Raw genomic sequence first — 15,923 nt, 5'->3', positions numbered from 1 at the left:
GCCCCTCCTTCTCGCACACAGGTGTTGCTTGTTTTGCTCGATTCTTCTACCCTGCTCCCCGTCCGCCCGCCCACCAGCCTAACTTCTGCAGGAGTCTGTCCTGATACATTTTGGTTTCACCATCACCGTCTTGTGGCCAATGCTGGATTTGACTTTTATGTACTTCATTGATTCAGAGCGTCACCCTTTCTCATGGTGGCCCTGAATCATGCTGCTCTTATCTTCATCTTGTATCCAGGCTTGCAACATTGTGTGTTACTACTGACTTCTGCAATTGTATTCGCTCTCCACTCTTGCTTCTCCACTCTTTTTGACTGCTTACTCTCTGTTCTCTCCTCCTCTCCCTTTTACTATCTCCTCACCTTACTTTCTTCTGTGCACTTACTCTATCAGAATTGTTCATGGACCTAGTCTGTCTCATCCCCCCCTTACTTTTTTTTCTCCTCCTACCCCCTAGCACAGAGGTCTTCAAACTGTGGGGCGCGGCCGCATCTCAGGGGGGGGCGCCAGAGCCCAGCATGAAATGTAAAAAAAGAAAAAAAAAACATTTTTTTGTATTTTTTTTTAGATTGGAGGAAATGGGAAGGGGCAGCTCACATGGTAAAACTGGGCCATAAACAGGTCTTAGGCACCAATGAAAAAATGGCCAGCAGTTGCAAATGGATATTCAGTGTTTAGTCACAGACTGTTTGAATAGTACCCAAGGGGTTGTTTTTTGTTCAAATGTAAACAAATGGTGATATTTAAGGAATTTTATTCAGCAACAATGGTCAAAACTACTAGCTGCATAGTGAAGTAACTCCTCAAACTGGCCCACATTGGCCAGAAAAGTGGCCCATTTTTACTGGCCTACACTAGCATTTTGCATTTTTGGTACGGTCATCTCCCTATTGCCCTGTAGGCCAGTCCAAGCCTGCCGGCTCATCCATAATGGGCGAGGGGGCGTCCACCCACTGGACACCTCACCCATTATGGAGGAGCCGAGGAGCCAGCCCAGTGAAACACTGAGCACTCCCTCAGCTGCTTTTTCCAGCTGAGGGAGTGCTACTGGGCTGACTGAACTGTCAAAGGGAAACTCTGTTTGCCTTTGACAGTTTATTTCCCCAGCCGCACATGATCACTGAGCCATGCAACGCTGGGGGTGTTTTGATTCGCCAGCCTTACATAGCTCATTGGAAATGCTGGCTGGGGCACTGCATGTATGTATGTGCGAGGGGGTGCTCCTGTGCCTCCTCGCACATACGGGCAGAGCAACCTGGAGTGGGGCATTTTAGCAACCACGCGAGGTACGTTTATGGCGATTTATTTTTTATTTAAATGTTTATGGATGTGTGTATGCTTGTGTTATGGGACTGTGGTGGGAGCAGGATGGGCGGCAGCACTGGGATAGTGGTGGGAGTAGGGTGGGGAGAGCCCAGGGTCTGTACTGGGAGTAGGATGCGGTGACGGCACGCAAAAGTTCATAGCGATGTCTACATACTGTCCATCTGGCACGTTTGGGGGGGGGGTGGCCTGCCTAAACTTTGCTCAGGGGGGGCCCAGGCCACAAAAGTTTGAAGACCACTGCCCTAGCACTATCTGAAATGTTGTCAGGCCTTGCACAATAGTCGCTAGTTTTGTTCCTCCCCTCCCTTTCTGCACCCCTCTCCCTTACCTTTTGTTTTCTCCGGCTCTACCAGAAATGTCTTCAGGCCTAGCACGCTAGTCGCCCCCGTCTGTTTCCATTTCCTTCCCACTCTCCTCTTCCCTTCCTTATCTATGTCTTAACTCTTGCACTAGCTGAAATGTCGTCAGGCCAAGTACAATAGTTAATTTCACATCCTTACTGTTCATGGCCTGTAAGACTGTCATTGTATTTTCCCTTGGTCCCTCCCTTGCCTTCAAGCACTTTGAAACACATTGTGTATAGGCGCTATATTAATAAACTATCATATCATAAAAACACTTTCATAATGAAAATTCGTTATACTTGATGTCATACCGCGTGGCAAATAAGCAAAAACCGACAGGGAATTGTGGTTGGCTCAAGGGGAACATCTAAGAATACTTTCTATAAGGGAAAGGATTGTGACTGGGTATCTTAAGTCAGGTGGACAACTCATGCCCACCCCTAGTGCAAGTCATCTTCATTTGTTATTAGCTACAAGGCACACCATTGCCTATCAAACTAGAAGGACCTTCGTTATATGGCCTTCTACAATTGATTGGCACGTTTGTGCCCTTATGGAACATTCGATTAATTAGCAGCATGAATGCTCATACCCCAGGTCTCAGGCGTTGGACTTGACCGTACCACCCCACCCAATTAGCCCACCATCTCTCATCACCCATGTCTTCTGCCATAACGATTGTCTTTGAACTTGGCCTTGCAAAGTATCCTTGTCTCTGGGAATATAAGGAAGTGTGAGCGCACGCTATCTTGGTTCTGGACTGCATACCAACTTCAGTTTCCATCCTCGGCTCACGTGACAGGAGACCGCAATTTGGCCTCTTTCTAACATTTAATTGTTGTGAATTAATAACTTGGCACTCATGGTGTTCTTTCTTTGCACCTTAACAAGGGATGATTCAGTGTCTCAGGCTCACTGTTCTTCAAGGATAGATATCCAGTCTTTGGCAGCTCCCAATCTTGACACTAGGCCAGACAGCTCTTGCAGGCCTTTCCACGGTCTCAGCTACTTGTCTTCTGCGACTACTAAAATTATGATACCGATGTGCAGCTTCTATATATAATAGCGGCACCACCTGCAGTCTATTTACTTTGTATAGCCAGCTTCTAAGATCACTTAGTCTACTTGCGTTGCTGCATCTGTACAGTTATAAAACGGCTTGCATTTTCTTCACTGCTCTTCACACGTGCAATCTTCATTTCGCAAATGAAAGTGTACTCGACTCTTTACTTCGTCATCAGTTTCCATAAGGTCCCTACACTCTCTTCTTCAGCCAGTCTTCTCAGTGACGTTACCAACTTCTCCTTCTCTTATTTTCATATTCCTTCGGGATCCCCTCAAAGAGATTGTCATCCCTTCGGGGATACATCTGATATGGTTTTCTTAGTGGATACCCTTTCTCGAAGATTCTCCGCTGAATAGTCACAACCGCTGGTGTCAAACATGGCATGATTTCATGCTTTCAGCATATATGCAGGAGAGGGGTGGGACTTCCTGCAGAGTCATTCGGCTGCTCCTCTACCACTTTCTTGTACGCTTCCATGGAAAACGGGTCAAATAATCTTCCAAAGTTCCAACATCTTTTTTTTGTAGGACACAATGTGGCAATATAATTTTGTTCTCACAACAGTATCTATGCTATTTGTCCAGTCAAAAATCTGAGTTTTCTTTTTAACAAAAATAGGATTAGTAATTAACGCCATTTTCATGATTGACACTTATATGGTTACTGGGTATGTTCATGCCCACAGCATAACTAATGTCTGGAAAATTACAACAAATAAGCGGCTTACTCCATTTGCAGAATACTTCGAACTACAGTATCTGGTGAGTGGAATAATCTCACTCTAATGTATTGGATGGTACACTAATGATACCCCATGCACACTAATAATGCAGGAGTGGAACAAATAGTGATGTTTAGGGATACAAGACAATTATTAACATACACACATACAGTTGGCACCAAGCATGGGTGTAATAGTAATTTCGTTTCGTCAATCCAATGGCACACTGATTATTATTTACATACCTTTGGCTCTTTGGGTGCTTCAACAAACCTACCTACAGATTATAATTTGTAATAACACAATATTAAGTTAGGCACAGTAACAGATGGAATATGATAGATGCTACTAATTTGCTTATATTGAGATGATACCTTACAAGATGTATTTTAACCCAAACACTTTTTTGTAGTTTTCTTTCTGTACCCTTCCTACGTTTCCCGGTTTTGGTATGTATAAACAAACTACCCCCTAAACCCACAAACAAGGAACTTCAGACTCAGGGTGCGCACCTGCCCCACCATCAATGACCTGCAAACCGAGTGCCCTCACAATCTAACAACACTAGCCTAAAGATGAATACCACCACACCGCCATCTATCAATGGCATTCAGGACAAATCTACAACACTGCACACACTCCTAGGTGTGCCATGCACTGTACTCAGCCCCACCCCAACACCTCGGTTAAGCCCACGGGTGACCTCAGCTCTACAACTCCTCTGCCATACTGGCTTCCAAAAGGCCTTTCGTAACACCCCCCGTAGAAGGCCATGCCATCACACGTCCCAACAATCGCACAACATCCAAAAACTGCTTAACCATAACCGTCTTACCTACACTAGGAAGGAGACCGCCACAACTCCCAACAAACCCATACCCATAAACCAGCCTACCACCCTGCCCTCTTGCCAATCTACTCTCAAACAGAGCATCCCCCACTGACTCAGGCCCTCTCGACCCAACTACAATCACTCGGCCCTTCCTGACCTGTGCCCTCATCCTGCCCATGCATTAGACATCTTCGACTTGATTACTAAACATAACCTTGACACTTTAGCCATCTCAGAGACTTGGCTTCATGAGGCCTGCGGCCCAGCCCTATCCTTAGCTCTGTCTACAGGGTATACCATCTTCCGGAAATGACATACACTCCTCTAGAGGGGGTGGCGTCATACTAATAGCAAAAACTTCCCTCCCCTTCAGACAGTATAACTCCCCCATCGAGGGCAACACTGATCTTTATCTCTCAAACTCTCACCCACATGCACCATCACCCTACACCTCATCTATCGCCCACCCGGACCCCTTCTCAATTTTGAGTCCAACATACTTTACATTCTCCAGGATAACATAAAACCCTCCTCCAAAATCATTAGGTTAGGAGACCTTAACCTGAGTCTTCATGACCCCAGTGACCCTCAAGCTACATCGCTTTATTACGCCCTTGACACCCGAGGCTTCTGTCAGCACATTTCCAATCCCACTCACAGAAACGGACATACCCTAGACTGTATTGCCGACCACAATTACGAGATCTCCACTAGTGCCATTGCACATCATCCACTTCTCCATCCCACATCCCTCTAAACTAAAAACTATTCCCAACCCATTACCATCAGCAACTACTCGTAGCTCCCGTAAGCTCACGAGAGACAACATTTTGCCCCTGCTCAACGCCCCCTGCCCTAACTCCAACCCCATCTCATTGGCAGATGAATACACCTCAATCCTCTCTAATGCTGTGAACACCATAGCCCCCCCCTAGTTCCTCACAAAGCCAAAACAGTGAGACACTCCAACTCTTGGTTTACACCAGACCTACTCGATCTGTGCAACCAGAAACGACAAGCCCAGTTAATGTGGCTGAAAGATCCCACCGACACTGCGAAAAATAATGCGAACAACATATCCAGACTTTATAAATATGTCACAATCACACCTAAATCTAACTCATTCAATGTTAGAATAAGCAATGCTAACTTTGATGCTAAAGACAATTTCACAATTTTCTGAGAACTTGAATCTCCTGCCCCGCCCCCTATGACCATCACTAAAGACGAAACGTGGTGTTCAGGTATCCAATCAGCACTATCAGGCAAACTTGACACACTAAACATGAAAATCCTTGTGCAACAGGCTAAATTCAACAATGGCCCTTAACCATAGACATCAGCTGCATTCCACAATCCTCCCCTCCCCCAACTCCCTCTTCCTCTCAATTCTTCTTCAGAAACATCTCCGAAAGCAAAGGCTCACAACATATCAAAAGCTTGAAGCCGTCAAAATGCAAAGGCGACATATGCCCTGCATCTCTCATCAAAGATTGCGCCGACTTACTAGCCCCCTCATAACTGCCTTTGCTAAAAGCACCTTTCCTGCCATGGGTCCTCCCTCTCCTAAAAAGAATCTCTCTAGACCCAGCCATTCACCCCCCAACTATGGGCAAATCACCACCATCCCCTTTCTACTAGAAATCCTGGACCTAGGTATGTGACAATCAAGCTTCCTCCCCGGGCACGGCACTGAATCTGCCCTTCTCAACCTAAAACATCAGCTTGACATGATCAGGGATGAGGGCAACTCTGCACTGCTCCTCCTTTTGGACCTTTCTGCTGCATTTGACTTGGTCAACCACCAAATCCTCTGCCACCACCACACCACACCACCCGTGCCAACCTCTCCCCATCAGGTACTGCCTGGATCAACTCCTTCCTGGAAGGAAGGGTCATGAGGGTCTTGTCGGACACTGCTAACGCTTCTCCCTCTCCCATCACATGTGGAGTATGCCAAGGTCCTGTACCTCTCAAACCCTATACAATATCTTTACCAGGCTACTCAGTAACATCCTACACTCCCTCGGCATAGCCTACACCAACTATGCTGATACCCAAATCCTGATCCCTCTCTCTGCCAACTACACCAATGACTCCAACATCCTCAACAAGATATATGCTACAATTCAGGCCTGGATGGCAGCAAATCACCTTTGTCTCAACAGCGACAAAGGAGAAATCCTGATTGTCGGCACTCTGAATGCCATTAAAGCCCTCAATCAATATACCGCCTTCCAGATCGACAACTGCACAATCCCTGTCTAACTCAGTAAAGACTCTAGGAGTCTACCTTGACACCTCATTCACTATGACTAGACAAGTAAGCGCCATTGCCTCCTCAGCAACCTACACCACCAAGGTCCACAATGCGGCCAGACCATTTCTCTCCAAAAGTAACTGCCTAACCATTGCCCGTGCAATCACTTGCTCAAAAATGGACTACTGTAATGTCTTATTCATGGGCACCTCCGCTGGAAATATACACAAACTTCAAGTCATACAAAACAATGCTCTTCGAGTAGCGCTCAGTATCTCGAAAAGAGAACATCTCCAAAGCTAGAGGAGAAGCACACTGACTCCCCATTCAGGATTGCATCATATTCAAAACACTCTCCATTGCCCACAAGTGCCTCTCGAAGACGGTCCCCCATATCTCCCCCAAAGAATCACCAAGTTTCACTCCACTAGGCCCACAGGGCCCCCTATACAGATTTGTCTAATTGTGCTTAAAATAAAAAGATCAAAAGCTGGCGGCTCAAGCTGCCCCTACACTGCTGCCAAACTTTGGCACAACTTGCCACCCACCCTGAGAGCCAGGAAATACTACTGGGACTGAGAAAACCAGCTATTCCCTTAACCTCTAACTTCCCCTACTACCCCACATACCACACCCACCTGTCCGACCCATTACCCTACTACTCCACTGTACTGCATGATTAACTTGTATGACCTTCCCACTAGGTAATGCAACTGGATCTACCTTTGTTATGAATTCTAGTCCTGCTGTGTTCCATAACAACAACGGAACTGTACGTCATTGACTGTCCAACTGACTTGTACCTGTAACAGTGCCTCAATGCCTCTGGGATGTAAATGCGCGATACAAATGAAATAAATAAACAAATTACTGCTTCGTTAATTCTGTGACTATAATATTTAGCCTTGAAAAGGACCAATGCTCGTGTCGGCTGTGGCAATAAGAATTAAACTCTATTTTTTTGAGAATTACTAGTTGTATGAGGATTACTAAAATACTATTGTATCTGACAGACAAGTAGTTAGTTACAACTTTCTGTACACGGTCAATAGCTACCAGATCTATCTGGATGATAAGTTACTTAAAATAAAATAAATTAAATAAACGGAGAGCGTTGGACACTTGTTTGTTTCTTATACTATAGTTAAACAATGCGTTAATTTGGCGCTGTAAACCCAACAGTGTTTGGGCGAATAGTACAAGATTGTCTGCGTATAGCAGACGTTTAATTACACAATGGCCCAATTTACGGTGAAAAGCATGTGCCAGAGCTAACAAGTTACCTATATCTGTGATTAAAAGAAATAGAGACAAGGACATAGCCTTGCTTTAACCCACAGTACGTCTTAATGGAAGATGAAAGTTGACATTCAGCATTGAATCAAATTTTTATAGTGGTATAACTATACAGTTCCATGATGATAGCAATTAACGATGGGGGGATATGCCCAATTTAAGAGGCTTTAACCACAGCAAAGAGCGATTCACACTATCAAATGCCACTGAGAGTTCCACAAAACATGCAAAAAACTGATACTCTCTGCCATATATGTTGCCCTAAGAATGTTTAGCAGGAATCCATTAACCACTGTTCCAACACCTTCAATAAAACCAATGTCAATCAATCTAAGACATCCCTGCTGCTCGCCCAGATTTGAATATTTCCATTCACATTCATGAAAAAAATCTTGCCTGGAACATCGAGAAAAGTGATTGGTCTGTAATTGAGCGAGCAACGATCCCTCTTTGTAAAAATCATCAGAATAATCACCAACATTTTCCAAGACGGGGGCATGCATCGAGTAGTGCAGACATCACAAAAGACCTGATATAGTATATCCGGCCAAGGAATTGAGTTGTCTTTCAGTGTCGCATTGGACAAACCATAAGTCCCAGTTTAATACATTCCAGGATATCCTCCCACTCGATCCTTATTGACCAATCCGCCTCATCCACAATCTTAGAGGGAAAATGCTCTGTATTTATCGGGGGTGTAAATATTACAAAAAAAGCTCACCCATTCTGCCTCCATGATTGGGTTAATCTGAGCCTGGGGATGAAGTAGATTGTTAATAATTCTCCAACAGGTGCCTTAATTAGTAGTGGCGAAGATTTTAAACATTTTCTGCATCGTTCTGAGCCAGGATTTGCTAGTGCCGACGAGTGCAGTTATTATATTTTCGTTTAATAGCTATAGCGGCTTGCACCTGGGTTTCTAGCAGCACTGATTTCAGTACGCGGAGCGCCTAACAGGGATTTCTTTTTTTAGCCATACCCTCCTTATCAAACACACGAAAATGACATCTAGAAGAATTAGGTTTACCTAATCTATTAAATAGAGTTTCAAATCTAAAGTACACATTTAAGTCTTCCTTACTCAAAGTCTGCTCCAAAAATAGATTGAAGTTTCTTGCCGATTTGTCATTCCAAATTAGGCTGTTACCCACTATGTTACAAAAGACTTTTGGCGCATACGTGGAACGGCTCTGCCCACTGGCGGTGTTCTCACAGGTAACCATAGGTATGCATGGTCACTCTGTGGGACCTTCTCAATATGCAGCAACAAAGACCCTGAAAGAAGATTTTTTTAAATCAATATATAATCAATAGTTGATGCGAGACCATCATATTTCCAGGTAGATGATCTCGGGAACATCCCCTGCAATGTTACCATTCACCCTAATGAGGTTTCATGCCTCTACCTACCAAGTCCAACCAAATTTTCACTCGTCGCCTGGCAGCTTGCTGATAGCGGAATCGAGGAGCTCAGGTCTGCAAGACAGCAACTATTCTCCACCCAGAAGGACCTCTTGAACACCCAAAATGTCATGGCTGTAATCAAGAATGTCCTCGATGCAATCGATCATTTTATTGAGAGAAGGGCCACCTGAATGCCAATATCCATTCAGTAATAAGCAGGGGCTCTAACGCCCCAAAAGTAAAGTGGTCCCAATCTAATTGAATCGCTTGAATCCCTGGATCAAGTGACTTCCACGTTGTAATGCTTACATCTGGTGCCCTGCAGGAGTGCCTGGTCCAAACTGTCAATGTGGGGGTACTTGGTGCTGTGCTGTTTATGCAAACCACTCTCTCCCCTCTGTGGCGCTGAAGGATTAACTGGGATGCTGGGATTGGTATTGGAGCCCTCTGGGTGAACCTAAGGATGCCCCACGTATTGCCTCCCCTAGGATGTGCTGGCTGGCACTGCAAACTCCTGCTCACCTTAATGACTCTCTGTAATGAAGGCTTTAGTCAGTCAGGCTCTGCTTCTCCAGTTTCTTCACTGGGTTTGGTGGCCCAGGCCAGCTGCGGTGCACGTGATGCCTCTAGGTAAGTGCTAAATCAAGGTTGTCCAACATACGGCCCGCGGGCCACAATGCGGCCCGCCAAGCCATTTTATGTGGCCCGCAAGGCCGTATGTTGGACAACTCTTGAGTGTAAAAAAAACTTTTTTTTTTTTTATGTGCCTGTGCGCAAAACTGTAACTTCCTCTGGTGACCCCATGGGGTCAACAGAGGTAGTTACAGTCCTCAGCCACGAAGCGTTAATTTGTTTATTTATGCAATGTTTGTCGGATATCCGACAAACATTGCATAAATAAACAAATTTGTCAAGAAGATCTTGGGACTTGATGATGGAGGAAGGAGAGACTAATTTGTATCACGGCATATTGAGGGTTACCTCGGGAATACCATTAATTTTCAGTGAGCGCGGGTCCATACAATTGCTCAGTACTCACACAAACTTTGAACAATGGGATTAATATAGTAGCAATTACTTTGCATTTAAATATCCCATTTCAGGCAAGTAGGACCCACAATGCAAGAGAGGAACGGGCTTTGGCCCAGACATGCCCGTTCCTCTCTTGCAGGGTGCTCCGAGGGGCAAAAGGCGAGCCGTGATGAAGGGAGGAGGTGGTGAGGTGAGGAGAAGAGGGTGCTGGCCCGGGCAAAGGATTATGTGGACAGGTGCTGTGCAGCAGTTCCTCTAGGCGTGAGCAGCACAGTGGATTCCTGAACCCCCGATTAGCCGTGGGCCGCTGCTCAGAGGGCCATCGTGCGGAGTAACTTTCAAGGTTTGTCATCTCTGGACATATGTTTAACACGGGTTGCGGCGACACAGCCTGTCTGCCCCAAAAACCGTTCTTTTGAATTGCGAATGTCAGTTGAGAAACTTAACCTTTGCAGTGCTTTTTTTCCTCGTCTCAAGACAAAGAAGAACAGCGGGAGCTCAGTTACGTTTACCTCTAAGCACAGTGCGGATTGATGAAAATGTCCATGCATTATACCAAGTACATTGGACATTATAGATGTGGCCAGTGGGGTATCAGCACATGGCGAATACCACACGTACAGCACAATATGTTACCCTAGTAGTGCCCCAATAACACACTGCAACCTGCAAATGGGCCTCAGTGGACCACCTGCCAAGGTTTCTGGAAGTTGCTTATGATCTTGATCTGTGATCTATGATATGATCTGATAGGTTATTTATAACGCGCTTAATACCCATGCAGCAGTGATCCCAATCATAAAAGTGAAACAGGCAAGCCCAACAGGTATACCTTATCTTCACTCTTTTGGTAGCACAGTCTGAGGGCAGCCTATACCCTTCAGGAGAGGGTTGAGCTGATACAGTTGCAACACAAAAAACAATAGTACTATGTTCCTAAAATACCTTAGTTCTTGTCTTTCGGATCTCAGCAGAGCCAGGCTTTTCAGCATCGGACCAGAAGCATGGGTGCCTTTGCGCTGGGCTGGGGTCAAGTCGGAGAGCAGCAGCGATGGGCCCCAATGATGCAGTTCTGTTTGGCAGTGGTGCTGATTTGCGGGTAGAAAACGCTGGGAACAGTAGGCCGTGCCAATTGGATGGCACTGGAAGACTCAGTGACCTCTGGGCCCGGACAAGGGAATACTTGCCTTTGGCGCTGTGCAGGCTCGGCTGACACAACACGGCATATGGTTACAGCAAAGATGCCAAAGCTTCAGCATTGTCATTGAGCAGAACTCCGTGAGATTCAGGGGTGGTGGAGCGTCGAGGTCCAGGATGATTATGATGGTGTCAATGGGGCCAGTGCTGAGCAGCTCCGCTCAGGAGGGCCATGGGCCCGTGTGGGGCTGACAGGCCAGTGGGCAGACTGCAACAGGTTTGCTCGAGCCATCGGGCTATTTATACAAATCTCGGGCCAAGCAGGGCCTGATGGGAGAAAGGAACTGCGCTACAATCTGCTCTTCTGCTGGGCTCTTCTTGCTGGAGCTTCCCCCTACACGCGGGACAGGCAGCTCTGCAGATGCTCAGAGCTTCCGGGGGGTTGGGGCTGGGTCAGGGCCTACCTTCTCACCCTCGCTTAGCGGGGCTTCCCAGAACTGACCCAACCCCTGCCCTCTTGCATGCAACTCATACTTAGCTGGCAGGGGAGAATCTGATCTCAAGTGCAGATCTCCCAGGGTGAGGCTTACCCATTGCACATCGGATTTGCTGAACCCTGCTATGATCCCAAATGCGGGATACACGACTGCATTATTTCTGGTAGTGGGGGACTGCGTTCGCGCTCTCCCCCTGATTTATTGGTGAAAGAAAAGGTAAAGTGTGCACTAGGCCTGCTAGGTTGCATACTTTAAGATTGTACTCACATTGCGTTTCTTCAATTAGGTTCACCTTTGGGTGATCGCTTTTCCACATTTTATCTGTTGAATTGAATTATGCTTCTTTCATCACCACAGAAGTAATGTGTATTACAGCGATAAGCTGTCATATGTATTGGGCACACTGCACATGCTCAGGCAGCATCAATCATGTTTTGTACAGGACAATGCTGGCCTAAATTGGGAACAGCCAGCATAGACATGTTGCTACAGGGGCATATTTTGGGTACAACCAGCATGACAATGTGTTACATCAGTGACAGTGCTGTCTTACACTGTGGACACATTGATCATTAAAATGTGTTGTGTTGTAAAATGTTCTTTTCTGCTGTTGATTGTAAACGTATGGCTTTTTGGTCACCTTTTCTGCTGTGAAATGCACCATTTCAACCCCATATTTGAAAAATAATAAATGCTTTGCTGTCTTACTGTTTCTTCTGCACGTCTTTTAATGTCTTTTCTGCACTTTGCGAACTTGCTTTGCAGGGTTTCCCGCTTCTTCAGCGTTCTGGCTGTCCACCGTGTTGTTTTGATGCGGCGTGCATTATTAACAATTCACCTGTTCGTTTAGAAAACATGCGTTTTGAAATGTCTCTTCCTCTGACTTTCAGGTCTTGCAGCAATGCAATATGCCAGGTTGCGATGAACAGCGATGAACAGCGGGATACCCCACAACATGACGGGCACAGAAAGGAAGTCCAGGACTTCGGATTGCAGTCGGGAGGCAAGTAAACTGGTGGTGGGGTTGAGCAGAGATCAAGCGGTGCATGCTAACCTATAGTGTTCTTTCCTTTCAGGAGCTGCAGTGCTGCGCTGGAAACGGGTACAGTGAAAACATGCAGGAAGGAGCAGGCGCAGCGGCAGTGAATATGTAGAGAGCTGCAGGATCCAAGTCAGCTGGAGCCGATGCACATGGACTGTGAAGCAGGGAGGTAGGCAAGCGTTACGCGGCCTGCATATTGCAGCCGGAGGAAACACTAAAGATGGGTGTGGTCCAGGGCGTGGCTTATATAGCCCTTGGCTGCACCCAGCACCACTAGAGCACCAGGGATCTTCCCAATATGGATTTCCAGGGGCCATCTTAGTTTCCACTTGGCATTCGACTCTGGGGGCAATTTTGGTGGAGGCAGTAACAGTTGTTTGGCTGCCCAGATAGAGCACACTGCAACCTACGCCAGCCAGCAACCCTTATGGACCAGGCCTGACCTATGGTATGTGCCTGCACCTTGTTAGGGGTCATGACAGCACTCCCCTCCAAAGCTCCCCCAAGGAGAGTTATACCCGGCGCTGGTCGCCCTGGGTGATTGCGGTGATAGTGAGCTAAAATGCATGGGGCATGTATGTTTTCTGCTGGTTCCCAGGTTCGATATAACGCGCTATACCCTTTCCAGTCAACAAGATAGTAGAGTTTTCGTCGCACCACCTTGGAGTCTAGAACATCCTTGGCCTCATATTCGGCCTCTTCTCCTTGAACATCAACTAGAGGGGGTTGTTTTAAACTCTGAATACCTGGATTCATCTGCTTCAGCAATGATACGAGTAAGACTAAGTATGCAAAGTGTGGGAGGTATGTCCAGCTTGACTGCCACAGGGTTTATGATGCACCCGATGGGTTATGAGCCAATATAACGTGGAATAAACTTCATGGGCCCTTCAAGTCGGATGCGTTTTGTGGTAAGCCAAACTTTGTCCCCCACTTGGTAGTTGGGTTCCTCTGATCTCTTTTTGTCTGCGAAACGCTTAAGAGCTGCTTTTGATGCATGGATGGTCTGCGTAGCCTTTTACAGGGCCTCCCTGATGCTTGTAAGGTGCTAATGGCAGGCATTGCTAAGGGTACTGGTGGATCGAGTGCAGTGGTGCATGGATCCTTCCCATGTAAGAAGAAAAAAGGCAAAAACCCTGTAGAACTATGGGTGGTGTTGTATGCATATTCTGATGCCCACAAGAGTTTTACCCAGCTTGAATCTTCTTGAGTAAGCATGCACCATAGGTATTGTTTATGGGTTTGGTTTGTTCTTCCGGTCTGACCGTCGGTCTGTGGATGCTGGCTACTAGACAACCAGATCTGAATTTGGGCTTTAATTGACTACCACGGTCGGAGATAATCACTGAGGGAAAACCATGGGCCTCATTACAAATCAGGCGGTCCGGAAATAACGGTGGCGGTTAACTCGCCGCCGCCGTTGTTTCCGGACCGCCTGACCCCGACTCCTGCAGGCAGGAGGTGATGTTCCCGCCAGGTTTGACCTGGCAGGTTTAACACCGCCCGCCTGCAGGCGGACGAGGAAACACCAGCAGCATCACAAGATGGGAATGGGGATTAACACCATTCTGCCTCCGTGATTCCCGGGAAACCGGGGTTGTAATGCCCCAGTAATACCTGGAATCACGGAGGCGGAATGGTAATACGAGTCCGGCGGTAACCAGGCGGTTTTACCGCCTCGGTTACCGCTGGTCTCGTAATGAGGCCCCATGTAGTTGGACTATGTTTGCTAAACATTTCTGTGCCAACTTCCATGCGCTTGGTACTCCCTTTAAAGCTATGAAGTGTGCCATTTTAGTTAGTAGGTCAACGACAACTAGGATTGTGTTGTAGCCATCACAGGGCGGCAAGTCAGTAATGAAGAGATTGTGCATCACGGATGGAACAGCAAATGGGCAGAGGAGCCCCTGCGGCTTGCTTTTCGATGCCTCATTCCTGGCACAGGTATTGCAGGTCTTCACATATTGTATAACGTCTTTCCACCATGTAGGCCACCAAAAGTACAGCGGATCTTTCCCAAAGTCTTTGCGATTCCTGGATGGCCTGCTTTGAGTGTATCGTGGTAGGTCAGAAGAACTTTATTGTGGAACTCGGTAGATATAAACACTTCTTGTAGTATGGGAGACCACCGTCTTCTGTTCGTTGGGTTGCTAGCGCCGTCCATGCTTGTACCTGGTCTGGTTTCATGGTCTTTTTGACTTCTTCCTGCAACTCGGCTAAAGATGGAGAACTGACACTGATGACTCCCAACAGCTTTTCTTCTGGTATTATCGGAACCGGCGCCAGATTGGCATACACATCCTCTCCTTCAGTGTCCCAGCCTATTCGTGATAGTGCATCTGCTTTTCAATTCCGTACCCCAGGACGGTAAGTCAACGTGAAGTCATACTCAGTAAAAAACGGTACCCTTCGTAGTTGGCGAGGGGGTTGAGCCTTGGCTGTCCGTAAAAATTACAGATTACGATGATCTGTGAGCACTGTGACGGTGTGAGTTGCCCCGAGGAGGTGATGTCGCCATTCTTTGAAGGCGGCCTTGATTACAAGTAATTCTTTACCTGTCACAGCATAGTTTAGTTCAGATGGACTGAATAAAAATAAAAATTTGGCGAACCCCAGAAAGCTCTGGACTGCTTTGACAGAGGCGGGCGAAGGCCATTGGAGTATTGCCTCCACCTTGCGATTGCCCAACTGAATTCCTTGGGGTGTCAGGATAAATCCTAGGAACTCTACCTTGGTCACATGGAAAGCGCATTTTTCAAGCTATCCCGTCAGCTCTCCCTCCGCAAATACCTCCCCTCTCGAGCTCTTCGCTCCTCTACCTCCAACTCCCTTGGGGACAGTCGTTTTTTAAAGAAACAAGCTGGGGGTAGAACTCAGTCTTCGGCTGGGGCCTCCCTCTGGAACTGCCACTCTAAAACTTGAGGAGAACCATCTCCGGTTCCGGAAGCACCTCAAGACCTTCCTCT

The 15,923-nt window shown here is 46.7% G+C and overlaps 1 non-coding gene across 1 annotated transcript; it reads left to right on the top strand.

Moving 5' to 3' along the window:
* The first annotated feature begins 11,948 nt into the window (after positions 1 to 11,948).
* LOC138474925 (U1 spliceosomal RNA) lies at positions 11,949 to 12,110 on the top strand. Its single transcript, XR_011269145.1, has one exon. It is a non-coding gene; the product is annotated as a U1 spliceosomal RNA (small nuclear RNA).
* Positions 12,111 to 15,923: the final 3,813 nt, after the last annotated feature.

Source organism: Ambystoma mexicanum, chromosome 8 (assembly GCF_040938575.1).
Source record: "Ambystoma mexicanum isolate Mex_15411 chromosome 8, UKY_AmexF1_1, whole genome shotgun sequence".
In the NCBI taxonomy this organism is placed as follows: domain Eukaryota; kingdom Metazoa; phylum Chordata; class Amphibia; order Caudata; family Ambystomatidae; genus Ambystoma; species Ambystoma mexicanum.
The sequence above is the reverse complement of the archived record's forward strand: the minus strand, read 5'-3'. Positions and strand labels throughout refer to the sequence as shown.